Genomic DNA, 15,559 nt, shown 5'->3' with positions numbered 1-15,559 from the left:
AATGATGTAGATTAGACAAGCAGAGAGGACTCTGAGGAAATTCAGAGACACCTATCAAAGCTAGGGCAATGGGCAGCACCAGACCAAATAAAATGTGTTGATGATAAAATTGTTAGGTTCTAAATTAACTAGCTACTCAGGAAGAGAGGCCTTCCCATCATTCTGGACAGCTCACTGAAAAACTCTGTTTGATGTACTGCTGAGGTCAAAACAGCCTAGTGTCAGGATGTATAAAGAACGGGATGGAAAATAATTGTGTATACATAATGAAGCCATCACATAAACTGATGGTGCACCCTGGTGAGTTCAGTTCTGGTCACTCCTGTATCAAAAAAGCTACAGCAGAAATTAAAAGGGATTGATAGCTTGGGCATGGTCTAAAGAGAAAGAGTATTGGGCTGAATTTCTGAGATCTTTTATGTAAGATCCATTAAAGGTGGTTGATTCTCCTTAGCCTTCACAGTGAACTTGCTTCCTAATTTATCAAATGTACCCATGTACTAATAATTAAAACAAAATGGAAATGAATGTCACAAAGATAAAATGTTCTTTGTCTTCCTGATTTGTTGTACAATGTTATATAACTGACTATGGAAAACAGACACCAGCATCCCTTTGGACTACACCAAAGGTACTAATATCTCTGTCAACTTTTAAATCTCCATCACAGTAGTCAGAGAGTTGCTCACAGTAATGAATGACAGAGGCCATGTGGCCAACTAGTCTGGTAATAGGAAGTCGTGTTGGAAAAGCTCGGCTCTACAAAAGGGACTTAGGCCTTGTGATGCTGAGCATTGCAACACCTAACTTTTAGGTGACTAGAAAATCACAGGAATAACAATGTGATCCACAAATCCTGAAATAGTGGTAGAGGCTTCTATACAATGAATGGGGAGGAGAGGCACCTTTGAATGTGAATGACAAAACCTCCATGCTAGGTGGGAGCCACCTGAGCTAGCAAATGATGATGAGTCCTAAGCTCCAGCCCTTCACAGAGATAAGCACCAAGACTGGGCTACAGGAAGGTGCCTATCTCTGCTTGCGGTCCATGAACTGGGGGAAAATAGATGTGCCTAAGTTGCATACAGGGCCTGATCTGATAGGCATGCTCAGGGGCTGCCTAACGCCACACAAAGCAGCACTGGTAGAGGGAGAGGCAACCTGAACCAGGGGGTCTCCCGCATCTTGGGTGACTTCCCCATCCAATAGGCTATAGATGGTGGTGCTGCTGCTGCATGTGAACTTGCCTGAGAGTTCTGATCCTGTAGGTGCGCTCAGAGGCTGCCTACCAGATCACGTCCCTGCGTGTGCCTTGGGCAGCCAAATCCCTGTCTTTCCTGGGTTGTGAATTGCTCTGGGGCTTAGGTGGGAAACGGCTCTGTATGCCTATCCTGAGGCAGTAGTGCACATCTTCAGGCAGGAGACAGGTGCCCAAGTGTTTAAAGGGAGGCTGCAGTGTGCATGCCCAGAGGAAAAAACTTAGGTTCTAAGTCAGTTTAGTTGCCTCCAGGGTTAGCTGAGTGGGAGTTCTGTGGATTGCAATGGTGACTAAAAACTAAGTACCTTTGGAGATCCAGCCCAAGATGCCTAAGTACTTTTGTGAATCCAAGCCTAGCTCAGCAGGCCAGTCTTTTTGCTATGAGTGTATACTGCGATGTGCAGCCTATTCTTGTAGAGACAGACTTTTGGAAACAGTGAGGATGATGAGGATGGTATACTCCACTGAATGAAACTTATGCTCCTTAGTCAGTCTGCTTTTTGAAGAATTCAGCTGTAGAAATGACATTTACCAAGAGGCTTAGTGCAGCCAAGTGATAAATGGGGCAAGTTGGGTGTAGATGAAAGGGCCTCTCTTCCTCTCCATTCATAGACATGGGCAGGCAGTGGCATGCTAAATAAGTACATGGTGAGTCATGTGTGAAAAATTCTACTGGTAAAAGATAATTAGAAGTTAAAATGTTACTCTCATCTTCAGAGAGTTGCTAAAATAATGGAGGGTACGTGATACCATTTGTGTTTGAAAGAGAAGCTAAATAATTTAATATTACAAACCAAGATGCTCAGTACGGGGCAGAGATGATGAAATCCCCGTGCAGTCTGTGTTGTGCAGTTGCCACACTAATTACAGATCAATTACTTCCCAGTTGTTTGCAACCTTATCAAAGAATAGTAAATTCACCGAGAGCAAAATGTGATAAGATGACTTTTCATTATTACAGTAGATTTGTTGAAACAGCTCTGACACTGAGATTAATAAGAGCTTTCCCAGAGGTAATATGATCTGTAAGCATAGAATGAGAATTTTAAAAGCCTAAAACTTGATTTTAGGCACTGTCATAAAAATCCTTGCTTCTTTAATTGTTATCATGAGAGTGATTTTAATACAGAAGGGGGAGGAAGGTTTGATAAACTGAAAGCTTGTTACTAGAAATGTTACTATACCTTTTAGCTTCCATAGATCAGGTAGTGAGTGAAAACAAAGTACAGTAGTATAAAAATGTACACAATTCACAGTATAAATGAAGTTTAAAATATTTATAATAGAGTGTAAGAAGGGTGTTTTTGTAGAACAGTGGGCATGAATAAAAAGTAGAGATTCTCAAGTATGTCAAGATGGGTGAAGTATGGTACTTAGAGTAAAACACGGCATGTTCTGGATTTTATTCCCAGAACTCCCATTGACTTACTGTGTGACCCTGTTACATCAGCCAAGCTCGCTGTCTGCCTCAGCTTCCCCATCAGTAAAATGTTATAACCTACCTCGTCAGAGCCGTTCTGAGGCTGAATTCATAAACGTTTTGAGAACTTGGGTTGGAAGAGAGCATTATTATTATTTTAATATTATCTCTTTAATATTTTACAGCCATTTTTCCACCTGAAGGCAGACATGAAGAAATTTAGGTTTGGTTTGTATAAGTATCCCAAATCCCGCTCCAACCTGACCTGAAGTGCAACAAAGAAATGTTTGTGTCACAATGACATTTGCATGAAGGTATCATTATTGCTAATTATCTGTACTGTGGTAGCAGCCAGAAGCACTGTTCAGGATTGAGTCCCATTTTGCTAGCAACTGTACAAATACATAGTAAGAGGAGGCCCTGAATAGTTTGCAATCTAATTTGTATACAATCTATTCATGGTGTGGTGCCAGCCCAAAGGAGCCTGCACTCCGGTGGGAAACCACACTAGCATTATAGATAGCAGAGTAGGGCTGGTGGCATGGGGAAAGGGCACCAGCTGAATCTCTCCTCCTTTCTGAATTCTGGGGATGGACACTTGGAGCATCAGCTCTTCTGGGTTGCTACTGTAACATGATGTGTATGTGCTGGTGACACAAGGAACACTCTGAGACACAATTATCTCTCAAACAGGACCGCAAATGGTTTGGATTTGGTTCAACAGATTCCAACAAGCCAGTTCATGTAAGGTCAAATTGTCTCCCAAATTCTTTCTCTATTCCTTCATATATTCATTAACCCCTTGGTTGCCTTCAGCCACAGTGTATATTATGGACCCACTCCAAATCTCATGGACTTCTGTGGAAGTTGGATCAGGCCTTATATGAAGAAGAGGCTTTCATACAAGACCATAGAGATGCCCTGTACACTGAAAATAGAAATGTCGAATGCCATGGCCCTGAGTTTTCAGAAGAATACCAAGGGAGTCATTGTGCCATGGATTGCTGCAATCTTTAGACACATGTTGTAAATAATTAATTAATTAATCATGGTAAAGTGCTTTTAAAGAGGAAAAGTGTGATTTGTGTGATTAAGCAATATATTCTTCTTAAGAATCCTATTAATTACTGCACAAACATTACCTATATTAAAACAAATATATATTCCACAGACTGGAAAACAAGCAAGGAGCTCTCTCAATTTATTGGGTAAATGTATTTTAAAAATATCATAAATATAGTTTAATACTTAAATTAATAAAAATGTGTGATAAGTATTTACTGGATCTGATCTCTCGGGTAAATATAACTCGTTAAGTGTTTTCTTTTCTTCTTTTCTTTAAATTAAAACAAAAATATCTCTGAATGTGGACATTTAAATAAGGTTTAAGAGTTTGATACAAAGGTTCAAAAGCCAGGAACATCAAAGTGCAGACTGGCATGCTGTCTTAGTGAGCTCACAGTTACAGAAAAGGCACCAGCAGTGTGCTTTCAGGACAGGAGGAATGACACTCTTTACTTTCATTTTCCTGGCGTTGGTCAGTTTTGTGTCACAGGTGCACATTATTTAAATAACTTTATGTTACATTACATTTTCTTATTTGTTCATTGGAAAATTGATAACCAGATGTAAAGAAAAACCTGATTAAGCTGTGAATGACACAGATTCATAGTGACTCTCTGCTCCTGGGAGTAGACAGCAGTTAATAGTGGGGTGCACCAAAGAGATAAGGAAGCACAATAGCTGAGGAAAATTAACTTGAATAAAAGCAGTGGGCCTGATCATGCTTCCATGGATGTCAATGGGGCAAAGCTTCCCTTGATTTCAATGACAGCAGAATTGAGCACTAAGATAAAACACAGTGGTGAAAGTAGCTTACACCAGATATATGTGCTGATTACTTCTACATTTGCAGGATCATACACAGAAAAGGACTTTGAGTCATTGTTGCTAAGTCATTGCAACTGTTTGCCCACTCAGTGGCGGCAGTTAAAAATCAAGAGACTCATGGGATAGAAAATAATATGAAAAAAAGTATAATGACATTATTTCAAAAAAGGGTACTCTGTTATCTAGAGTATCGTACCCAGTTTTGGAGAACAATCCTATCTTACTTACTTAGGCAAGACTCCCAGAATCATAAGACTGGAAGGGACCTTGAGAGGTCATCTAGTCCAGTTCCCTGTGCTCATGGCAGGACTAAGTATTATCTAGACCACTTCTGACAGGTGTTTGTCTAACCTGCTCTTAAAAATCTCCAATGGTGGAGATTCCACATCCTCCCTCGGCAATTTATTCCAGTGCTTAACCACCCTGACTGTTAGGAAGTTTTTCCTAATGTCCAACCTAAACCTCTCTTGCTTCAATTTAAGCCCATTGTTTCCTGTCCTATCTTCAAAGGTTAAGAACAACAATTTTTCTCCCTCCTCCTTGTAGCAAACTTTTATGTTTTGTGTTTTGAAAACTGTTATGTCCTCTGTCAATCTCCTCTTCTCCAGACCAAACAACCCCAATTTTTTCAATCTTCCCTCATAGGTCATGTTTTCTAGACTTTTAATCATTTTTGTTGCTTTTCTCTGGACTTTCTCCAGTTTGTCAACATATTTCCTGAAATGTAGCTCCCAGAACTAGACACTCTACTCCAACTGAGGTCTAATCAGAAGGTATTCCTATGTCTGCTGGAACTAGGGCTAATGGAGAGACCAAGAGGAGGTGGTTTGTGCCAGACCTGTTTAGGGGCTCTAAACAGCTAAACCAATCCCAGAGACGAAGGCAACCATATGGGTTTTCCTAGCTTGCATCCGCTACTGCTACCACTTGTGGCAGCTGAGAATTGTCAAGGTTCAGGGCTGCCCTGCCTATACCTCCTCTTGCTTTTGGCTCAAAGCTGGTCTGCCTTTGACATGCCCCCTGGGCTGGATGCTTCTGTATGGACTCCACAGAGCCAGCAGAGCTGATCCTACTCCTGGCAGAAAGGCATCATTTGCTGGTGCTACTTAGATTCATGGATGAATCTAGCCCCCCCAGTTGCTGAGTGAGGATCAAGCCCTTAGTAAACATATAGCAGAAATTAAAAAGATCCAGAGAGGGGCAACAATGAGGTGTGGACATGACAGGAGATTGCATAAAGTAGGACTGTTTAACAGGACAAGAGGAAAAAGTAGACGGAACTTGAAGGAAATATTCACATAATTGCAACGTACATATGCAAGGTGCAATAAAAACTGATCCCTTTCCCTTTTTTAGTCTGTCCTATAGTATGAAAGTATGGAGTGAAATTAAAAAGCAGTACATTCAGACCAAACAAAAGAAAGATTGCTTTCCTCTGAGATTTCCATCAGTGAAATCTCTACTATGGAAGCTCATTGAGTTAAATAATCTTGATAATTTTATGATGACTTATAATATTTATAGCTTTGCAAATAAGGATCATAGTGACAACCATAATGTTTTGGTGGATCAGGACTAAATCTTTTATCTCTGTGTGTTGCCCAGTTAGCTGGGTGCATTATCAAGTGTCTCTTCCCTTTACGTCCCCCCGCCTTTCTCTGAAGCATCTGGTGTTGGCTATTGCATAAGCTAGGAAACTGGGCTCTGTGGAATCAATGGTCTGATCCAGTATAGCAAATCCTATGTTGCTAAATCAAGGCTTTAAAGAGGTTTCTTAGTATTCAGAGAACTCTTCCTTTTTTAAGCAACACCGGGAAAGAATCTGGCCTTTAACCCTTGGCATGGTACAACAGATCAGAGTTATTGTTAGTGCCCTTTGGCCTTTTGCATGTCTGAAAGGCAAACTTCTCACAGAATTAGAGATAATCACTTCTGAATGTTTTGCACCCCTCAGGTTTCAAACAGCCAGTTTCAAAAATACTACTTCAACAATTCCTGTATCAAAAACACTATATATCTACTACCACACTGCCCAAATATATTTCATTTGAATGTGCTTTCCATTAATTATCATAGTTCACCTCACTGATTTTTTTTTCCTTCATGGATCAGTTTAGGAGTACATTGCTGTGCAGTTGCTGATTTTATTCAAACAGATCAACAGCTCCCTGCAACGAAGTGTTTCCAGGTTAAAACTGCCATCATTCCCACATGCCAGTCACAGGAAGGGATTGTGAGGGTGGAGTGGTTAGTTATCTCCAGCCTCTACAGAAATCTTCTATAGCTAACAGTGCCGCTGGTAAGCAGATCCACCATTTCATTTACATTTTAAAATCATTTCAATCATCACAGCAGACTGACGGTGGTGTACATTTTGCTTTGGATGCTACATTTCTACCATTTGTCTCCACATTTTTCTGTACTAAAAAAGCAACATTCATACATTTTTTTCCAGTAAGGAAACACTGTACCAAACCCAAGAGTGAACAGTACTTTTAAAAATAATGTGTCTACGTCTTGATGTTCTGATGCCCCAAGATCCTACCTTGCTGCTGGTCCCCAATGGCTAGCTGGTCACCTTGTTGACTAATGGAATGTCTTCAATTATCCTGCTACACACAAGGATCTAGTTAGGAAGGAATTATAGTATGACAGCTTCCATGAGCCGTTTGTTCTGCAGCCTTAATAAATGGTAAGGACCTAATTCTTACAAAAGTTAGTCATGTAACTGCATGCACAAATGGAGTAACTGTGCCCAAAGGTATCTGTAATTAGCCACTAGTCTGTGCAAGTACTTAGTTTGTACAAGTACTTGGGTACTTATGTACACAAATTTGATACATAATTGCTCATCTGTAACCCTGCAGGTTATATTTTCCAAGGAGAGCCTAATGGGTGCACCAGCAAAAATTCAAGCATACATACTATGCTCATACTTGTTCATGTAAATTAAACTATTGTGCATCTATTTTATTTACAGTCACAATCACCCACTTTGATAATGACTGCAAGTTTTTTGCATGGCCATTTTACAGGAGTGCCCAGTGCACTGATCTTTGAAAATTTGTCTTTAAAGTTCCAAGAGTCTGCATCATTGGGCTCTATTTTGGGGAAATTTCACTTAGCAAAATAATAATTTTCCCTCTACTGTCCTCCCTTGATGTTACACCAAAGAGCAGAGCACCACAGAAGCAATATAAATTAATTAGAAACTTGTTATGTTCTCTATGGATTAGATTTAGGTACCAGACTCTCAGCTTGCACTCATTCTGATACAAAGCTGGAGGGGAGATAAAGTGACCTAATGATCAGTGTGTAATTTGGAGTCTCCAGTCAGGACAAAGCTTTCTGTATTCACCACTAGCTGAGCAGTCTGGGGCTGAAGTGGACTAAGGACTATTTCAATAAATCTTACAGATTATTTAACAAATATGAAATTATTTTCTTAAAAGGCTTCTTCTTCCACTGCTGATTTCTATCATGGTGCCTGGAGTGTTCTGCTTCCATTTAATGCCTTTTGTCCTTGAACTGTTGCCTTCTAGAACCCAACCAGTCTTGATCTTTTTGCAGCTCCCACTTCAGAATGTGAAGATAAGGAGCTCTCTAACATGACTGCTCTTTCTCTAGCCATGGTATTTCATTTTTTTTTTAATTAAAAAGGCATGTCTGTCTGCAGTTTTCTGCTACAGTTACAAAACACAAAGGAGGTGCATATCAACTACTCTGCTGCTGTTGCATTGTGAAAAGTCATGAATTATGTTCTCCCAATTGCTGGCTTTTCCCCCTAGTTTCAGTTCCCATTAAACCATGTCTGCCAAATTAAACAGTTAAAAAACAACAAGAAAACAAAAAAGCCACCACAGACAATGCTACAGTAAACTCTACTGCAGAGGAGTTTGGAATGTGATTTTCCTCCCTCCCTAGAGAAGTGATATGATCATACAAAACTGTAAGAAGAAGAGGCAATGTTACAGTGCTGATTTGTTGGGTTTTTGTTGTTTGGAGGAGGGGATTTTGTTTTAAAGGCATATTGCCAAAAACAGTAGTTTAGGCCCAAAATTTGACAAGCACTCAGACTCTAGGAAATGAAACCCACAATGCTATCATTTATCCTCCACTTCCAGGAGGTTAGGTTGGGGATAAAAAGGATTGATACTCTACTAAGGCTTTGCCTTCAATCCCCAGAGTAGGTGGATGATTGTGCTGAAGTACTGAGTGCTGAAATAGTTGACAGTGTTGCCATTTAAATTTTCATCATTAGGTTTGAAAGCTTGCAGAACATGAGTAAATGAAGGGAAAGAATCCCGCAACACCCCAAACTGTCTGTGTTTAAGGCCTCCCAAGGCCAATAAATCGAAATTCTTATCCCACAGCCATCAGCATGACATCTGAGCACCTTACAAGTGTACTGACAGTTCTCCACTGTCTCTTTCTCTTTCCTGCTTTCATAGGTATTTGTTTGTTTGGTACATATATGATTCAGGTTGAGAGAGCATTTGAACTGGTGCAGAATTTGACTTATGAATATGAACTGCCAAGTCTGCAGTCTTTGTTCTACATCAGGTCACATTCAGAGGCATTTCTTTGCAGCCATAAGGGATAGAAACTTCATTTTATTAAATAAAAGCTTAAAGTCTGCAGAAACTGATGAGACAAGAACTAGCATGGTCTGCTGTCATCTCTTGACTTAATCTAGTCCCTGATCGGTCAACTCATTGTCTCCTTCCTGGGCATCCTTTTAGTCTGGTTACCTGGACACTCTGGTTACCTTCCCTAGACCTGAAGATGAGCTCTGTGAAACTCAAAAGCTTGTCCCTTCCACCAGCAGAAGTTGGTCCAATAGAAGATGTTACCTCACCTACCTTGTCTCTGAGCTTCCTTTCCTAAGATTTCAAATGATCTGTCTTCACAACAACTCCTAGGGAACAAGTGTCCAGCGCAAAACCTAGCCCCTCCCTCAGCATTTCTTAGACTATAGGACTGAGTTCTCTATGGAGGCATAGACCTTTCCCAGGAGACTCAAGAAGCCCTTGGAAAGTGGGAAAGAAATACTTTTTCTATTTTCTTTCTTTTCCTTTAGGACTTGACAAAAAACAAATGGCCAGAACTGAACATTCAGAAATGAATATTTAATACTCAGTAGATGACTCCTAATTTTTTCTGTTGGAAATGATCCAGCAAAAGAGAAAAATAGAAAGGCTGTTCTGTCTCATTCCAACCATTCAAAATAGAATGTCCAAATATACCATATTTTCAACATCAAAGGCTTTGCTTTCCCGGCCCTCTTTCCTCCACACATGTCCTCATTCCAGTTTTCAAAATGTTAGGCCTGAATATTTTTTCTGCCTTTAGGGGAAGAATGTGATGATAAAATTCAGGGAACCTTGATCTAACTTCCTCCCTGCCCTCCCAATGGTTTGTCAAAGTTGTTACTTTCCAGTTTCTATGCAGCCTGGAACCTGAAAACCTCAATTCATCCACTAAATAAACTGAGAGGCTAAATGCTTGATGGACTGTAGTTTTGTAGAGGTGGAATCCAGCCCCGTGCATGGGGCCTAAACACTACTTAAATTGAACGTAAGCCTTCAGAATAGGCCCTGTTTCTGCACTGGGGGAAATGTCCAGCTACCCTTCTCTTGAAGCCATAGGCACAGCTATAGCCGTCCTGAACACTAATCTAACTCTCTAGGCATACCATGAACATTGCTCTGTTGAGATTTTTAAATGATGTCATCCATCTTTTTATTCCATGTTACCATTTCCTCCATCATAATAACAGTCTGATACTGCCCTTTGGTTTAGTTGGGTTTTAGGGCAATCTTTTGTGTCTGCTAGGGCAGCTATCCAAGAATACCACATATAAATCCTCACCCCATCTCAGAAACATTCCTAACACCCCCTAGCCGGAGGACTGATTCAGCATCTCCTTTATGTGCTAGCTACTTGAGCCTGATCCACAGTACAACACTTCAGCAGGTTTGAACACAGTTGTGAACAATGGAAGTAGTGCACACCATGTACTAGGTCATTGTCAGTATCATGGCATCTAATTCAATGGTTGAATCATGGTAAAATTTTGTAGCAGTGACATAACCTTGCACTCCAGAGTAAGTCCTAAGTTCTGTACTGAAAGTAATTCTCCTTCAGTTTGCCAAAAGACTGCAAATCAGGTAGATCTGGATATTTTAAAATAAACGAGGAATTTTTAGGTTAGCTTTACCCTAAGCTAAATGAAAAGCTAAGTATCTGTGTGTTTGCTTTGTCAGAACCCAACTGAATGGCAGCTGCAGTGAGCTAGTGGATTTTTTTCTGGTGCACTATTTAATGCTGACTCATTGGAGTTGTTTCACTGGGTTCACCAATAAATCCAAGGATTTCCCCATGACCACTTTCTCTAAATACTAAAAATCCTTCCCCAGGGCCCCTCTCTTTGTGATGAACTGAAGGCATACTGCTGATCCTATACCAGCACACTCTTCACTCGGCAGATTGGTATTTTTTGCAACTGAAGGGGAACTGTGAAGAAGATTATACTCCAATCACAGGGTAATGCTCAGCTTTCAGAGCTGGGCCAAAATAGTAGTAACTTAGTCAGCAGAGCAGTGATTTGATCCAGGCTCATCAAGAACATGTTACTCACACTCTCTAATGCCGCTATGGAGGGCTTAAGGTGTGACCCAGTTAATTTAGGCACCCCTGCCCTTTTTCTTTTGTGGGCTTGGGATGTGAGGCACCCATCCTTTCCTGTCCAGGGCTCAGAGCAAAATTTGGTCAATTTAAGTACCCATCCTTATCCCATTTCCTTGGGGCTTAGGGCTTTATGGGTCCACAGGACCTTTTTCAGTGAAAGTGCCTTACACACTAAAGCTGCGCTTTAAACATTTGTTTATTAGCAACACACACCGAATACATATGCTCATCAAAGCTATTATGCTTACCACTTTTAAAACACAGTCTTATTTTATCCAATGGACAGTCAGTCTCCACTTGTATGGAGTTCCGGTGACCTTACATCACGGTTGTGCAGGGGGTATGATGTTTCGCAGCTTGTTTTTGCACTGCAGTCCAGAATTGATTTCCAAGAAATCTTTGTTTTTTATGTACATTATATAGGCAAACCTTTTAAACCTATTATATTGTTCACCACGCCTAGTTAACAAATTACCCACTGGCACCTATGTGTTTTTCTTTTTGCCAAAGTTTTTTACATTTTTATTTTTTTGCCCAAATTGTAACTTATTTATGATCTTTTTTTGTTTGTGCAGATAGTCAGCATAAATTTGCTGGTCAGAGCTTATTTTATTTACTACCATTTCTTTTTGAGTGTTGTTTTATTCTTTTTAAAACTTCTCAGTGCCTGTGTGTCTTTACTTTACAACCTTTGGGGTGATTATAACTTTTGTTAGGGGCATTTTTGCAGGGAGCTTTATTAGCTTTATTAGCAGCAGAAAATTCTTTTTTTTAAATTTCAGTGGTGAAGTCCCTGAGTTTCACCCAACACTGGTCCAGGCTAATATAGCATGGGGGTGGGTTAGGTGCCAGGCCTACAAAAATAATATTTCATATAATTTTTCTGACTGGATTATCAGTCACAAAACCCTCCTTGTGCTCCTATGCCATGTACAGCTGTGTGTGTGTGTGTGTGTATATAAGCATAAAGTATCTGCATCTCTTTTTTGGTGGCACAAAATGCAAAAGTATTTTTTCACAAAGAACGAGTTAGCAACCTCTAAAATAGCTGAGATTTGGACTTGTTGAGGAAAGAAACCAGAACAAATAAGGCAAGCTTCATGTCACTAACTTCCCTAATACAACACGGCAGAGTATGCTGAAGATCTCTTATAATTCATATTTGGATGTAATGTTAAGATGGAGTGCTTTGTGCAGTTGCTTAGCACTTCTCTGAAACTGATTGGCTTGAGATGCTGTGAAGTTCAGCCTTGTTATTGGCACATGTTAAAACAACATGTAAACTTTTCTTGTCTCTTTGTCTCCTGATAGTACTGAATATGGTGGGACAAAATAAACAGAACAGGCATCCACGGGTTGGAGACAGTCTCTGGGAGAAATACAGTCCTGATATTATTGGCAAGCACAACTCTTATTGACTTCAGTGAGAAATGCACTAGATTACTCCAGGGATGAGTTTGATCTTCAGTCTCTCCCTAGTAATGAGTGCACTGGCAAGAACATTAAGCATAACAAGCAAAGAATTAGCAGCCCCAGCATTATCTGTGTGTTGTTGTCAAAAGACACGGACAGCAAGCAGGAGACAGAAGGCAAGGTATCATATGTGCTTTACTAGTTTGCAAATATATACTAATTCTATCACAAGCAACACATTGACAAAGTTAGGGCTTATTTTTTCCCCTGCTAAAACCATACCCAAATAATAATTATTTAAAGCCCTTAAGCCATCTATTAATAAGTTATCACTGTAAGGGGCAAAGGCCCTTAGAAAGAGGATTATAACAGGAATAAATGCAGTGCTCCCTCAGAGACAGAGATAAATTGCTGAGAAATGTTTCTACCATGAGAGCTACTAGGTGGCACCTAATCAAGTTGCATAGGGTCCAGAGGAGGCTGGCAACATCTGAATTGGGTAAGCAAGCCTGGTTTGTCCCCCCAGGCCAAAGAAGCTGAAAGAAAGGGCCACTTTTAATCACCTCCAAAGAAAAAGGGAAAAATAAAGGCAGAAGGAAAAAAGATGTAGGAGTCAAATGAAACAGAAAGAAGCAATATCAGAAAAAGCAGTAGGAGGAGACAGACAGAGGAAAATATGAATAACAGAAAAGCAGGGATAGTCAGAGACACATTCTCTACCCTCCCCATTCTGTAACAAACACTAAACACAGCATACGCCTGGCCTGCACCATGCACCATGATTCTGATGGTGGTGTTTTTCAGTACATACTCTGCTTCTCAGCTGAATCTGGCCATAGCTATTAAGCTGGGAATTCCCATAATGGGAAAGTGGAGCTCTCAGATGGCAGAAAGACAGTGGAGCTGGCTCCTGTGCCAACCCCTACCTCCTTTACACCCACCCCTGGCATGTGGTGGGCAGGGAGGAATGGGGAAACGGTAAGGTATAGTCACTCTTTGCTGAATCTCATTTGGTGTATCGTTCCAGAAGAGGCTATACCCAGCTGGAATGTTAGAGTGAACTCAGTCTTGGACCAAACTAGCCCACAAAAATTAGGTAGCTGCAAGTAGCTTCTAGATGCATGTACCTTGCTCCCCTCTGCTAAGCAGATCTTGACCCACCAAAGAATTTGGCTCTTTAATCTTTGTCCCTCTCTCTGTCCTTCCTCTTTTCCCATCTTTTGTTTCCTCCCTTCTGTGCCCCTCATTTTTCAGTGTTCTCTGTTTTGTTTTTGTGTTATCCCCCCATTATCTTACTCATATTCCTTTGTTCATTCTCCGCTGGTTCATCTTCAGCCATGAGGAGAATGGCTTCTCCCTTCCTTCTCCCCGCTCTGAGCCCCAGTTTTATTCCCTATACAAGAGATTCCCCCTTCTCTAATCAGCCTCTGGTTAGAAGTCCCTTGTCTCACATCACTGCCCCCCTTTCCACAGGACAAGTTGCTCTTCCCTTCTTTCAACCATTCTGTGCTCTTTTCCATCCTTTCTCTGATTGGCTCCATGTTGCTGAAGGCTAGAGAACAATGCAAAGTCTAGAGGTTGGGAAGGAGTTGGGCTTTTCCTGAAACAGGGAGATTGCTCTTGCTCTCATCCAGGTGGTCTGCAAAAGGGTGGAGAAGGGGTCTCTGACAGAGACTGCAACAGAATAAATCCTTAGGAGATTTCTCCTAGAAATAAGAGAGAAATACGAAGCCTGGGACTGAATCTCCACTCCAGTACACTGGTTCTACTTCAGTATGTTACTAGACTGAGTGGACAGCCAGGCTCCCTATGTCTAAAGAAAGAGACTCTGTCTTGACTTACACCCCATGCTTCCCTACTGAAATCATGGGGATTGCATGCAGTGTACCTTAGAGTAAAATTTGGCTTTAAGTTTCTAGGAGCTCCTTAACCTCATGCTTTAAGGCTCTGCACAATTCTCTCACTGCCCACCTCTCAGCTGTCATTTGCTCGTGCACCCTATCTTTAACTGTATACGTTGGCCAGCTCCATCTCTTCAGTGCTACCTTTGTCACTTTCTCTCACTCTGAATTCCATGCCTATTTGTACAATGGCTCCTATATGTGGAAAAGCCTCCCCAATGCCTGTGCCTCAAATCTCTTCTGAAACCCACCTAGACTTCCATTGCTGGTTGACTGCAAACATACTCATGCCTCACCTATTCTTTTTATTGTTTTCTTTCCCTTTAATTTATCAGAGCCTTAAAGCAGGGACTTGCCTTTTTTCCACATCTCTGGAACACCATGCATGCTCTTTGATGCTGTATACATAAATAATCATCTCCTGAAAACCCCTCCTGTGGAGTGTGGATGAATGAGGAAGGGATGAATCCTCTTTTTGTTATTCATCACACCTTCCCTCTCCTGTCCCCCCTCCCCCAGGTTTCAGCTAAAATGGCTAAAGTAGTAAGCAGAAGACTGCTAACTAAAGACTGTATTCTTCTATGAGTGTGACCTTCCTACTGAAGGCAAAGGAAGCTGTGTGGATTTGGACATAATATAGCACTAAAGCTGGCTGAGCTGTAAACCCTAAAAAGGAAAACACTTGTGGCTAGTTTAAGATTTGTTTCTTAACTAGAGCAGGATCAGCCATCACCTGCCATGTATGATTGATCCGCAAATTCTGTTGAATGCACTCATTCTTGGAAGTCACTAGGGTATAACCGTATACTCAGCTGTATTTGAATGCTGCATAGAAATAAACGTCACATTCTCTGGTAAAATGAGAAATAGATGGGCTTCTGTTGTGAATAATGCAGGCTTATCAGTGAAAAAACAAAATGGGATGAATGATGCTTATTTTGTTTTCCATATTTACCATTGCAAACTCTAATTCTTTACCCCATGAAC

The sequence above is a fragment of the Lepidochelys kempii genome, chromosome 5, assembly GCF_965140285.1.
Source record: "Lepidochelys kempii isolate rLepKem1 chromosome 5, rLepKem1.hap1, whole genome shotgun sequence".
Classification (NCBI taxonomy): Eukaryota; Metazoa; Chordata; order Testudines; family Cheloniidae; genus Lepidochelys; species Lepidochelys kempii.
This window is presented reverse-complemented; position numbering follows the sequence as displayed.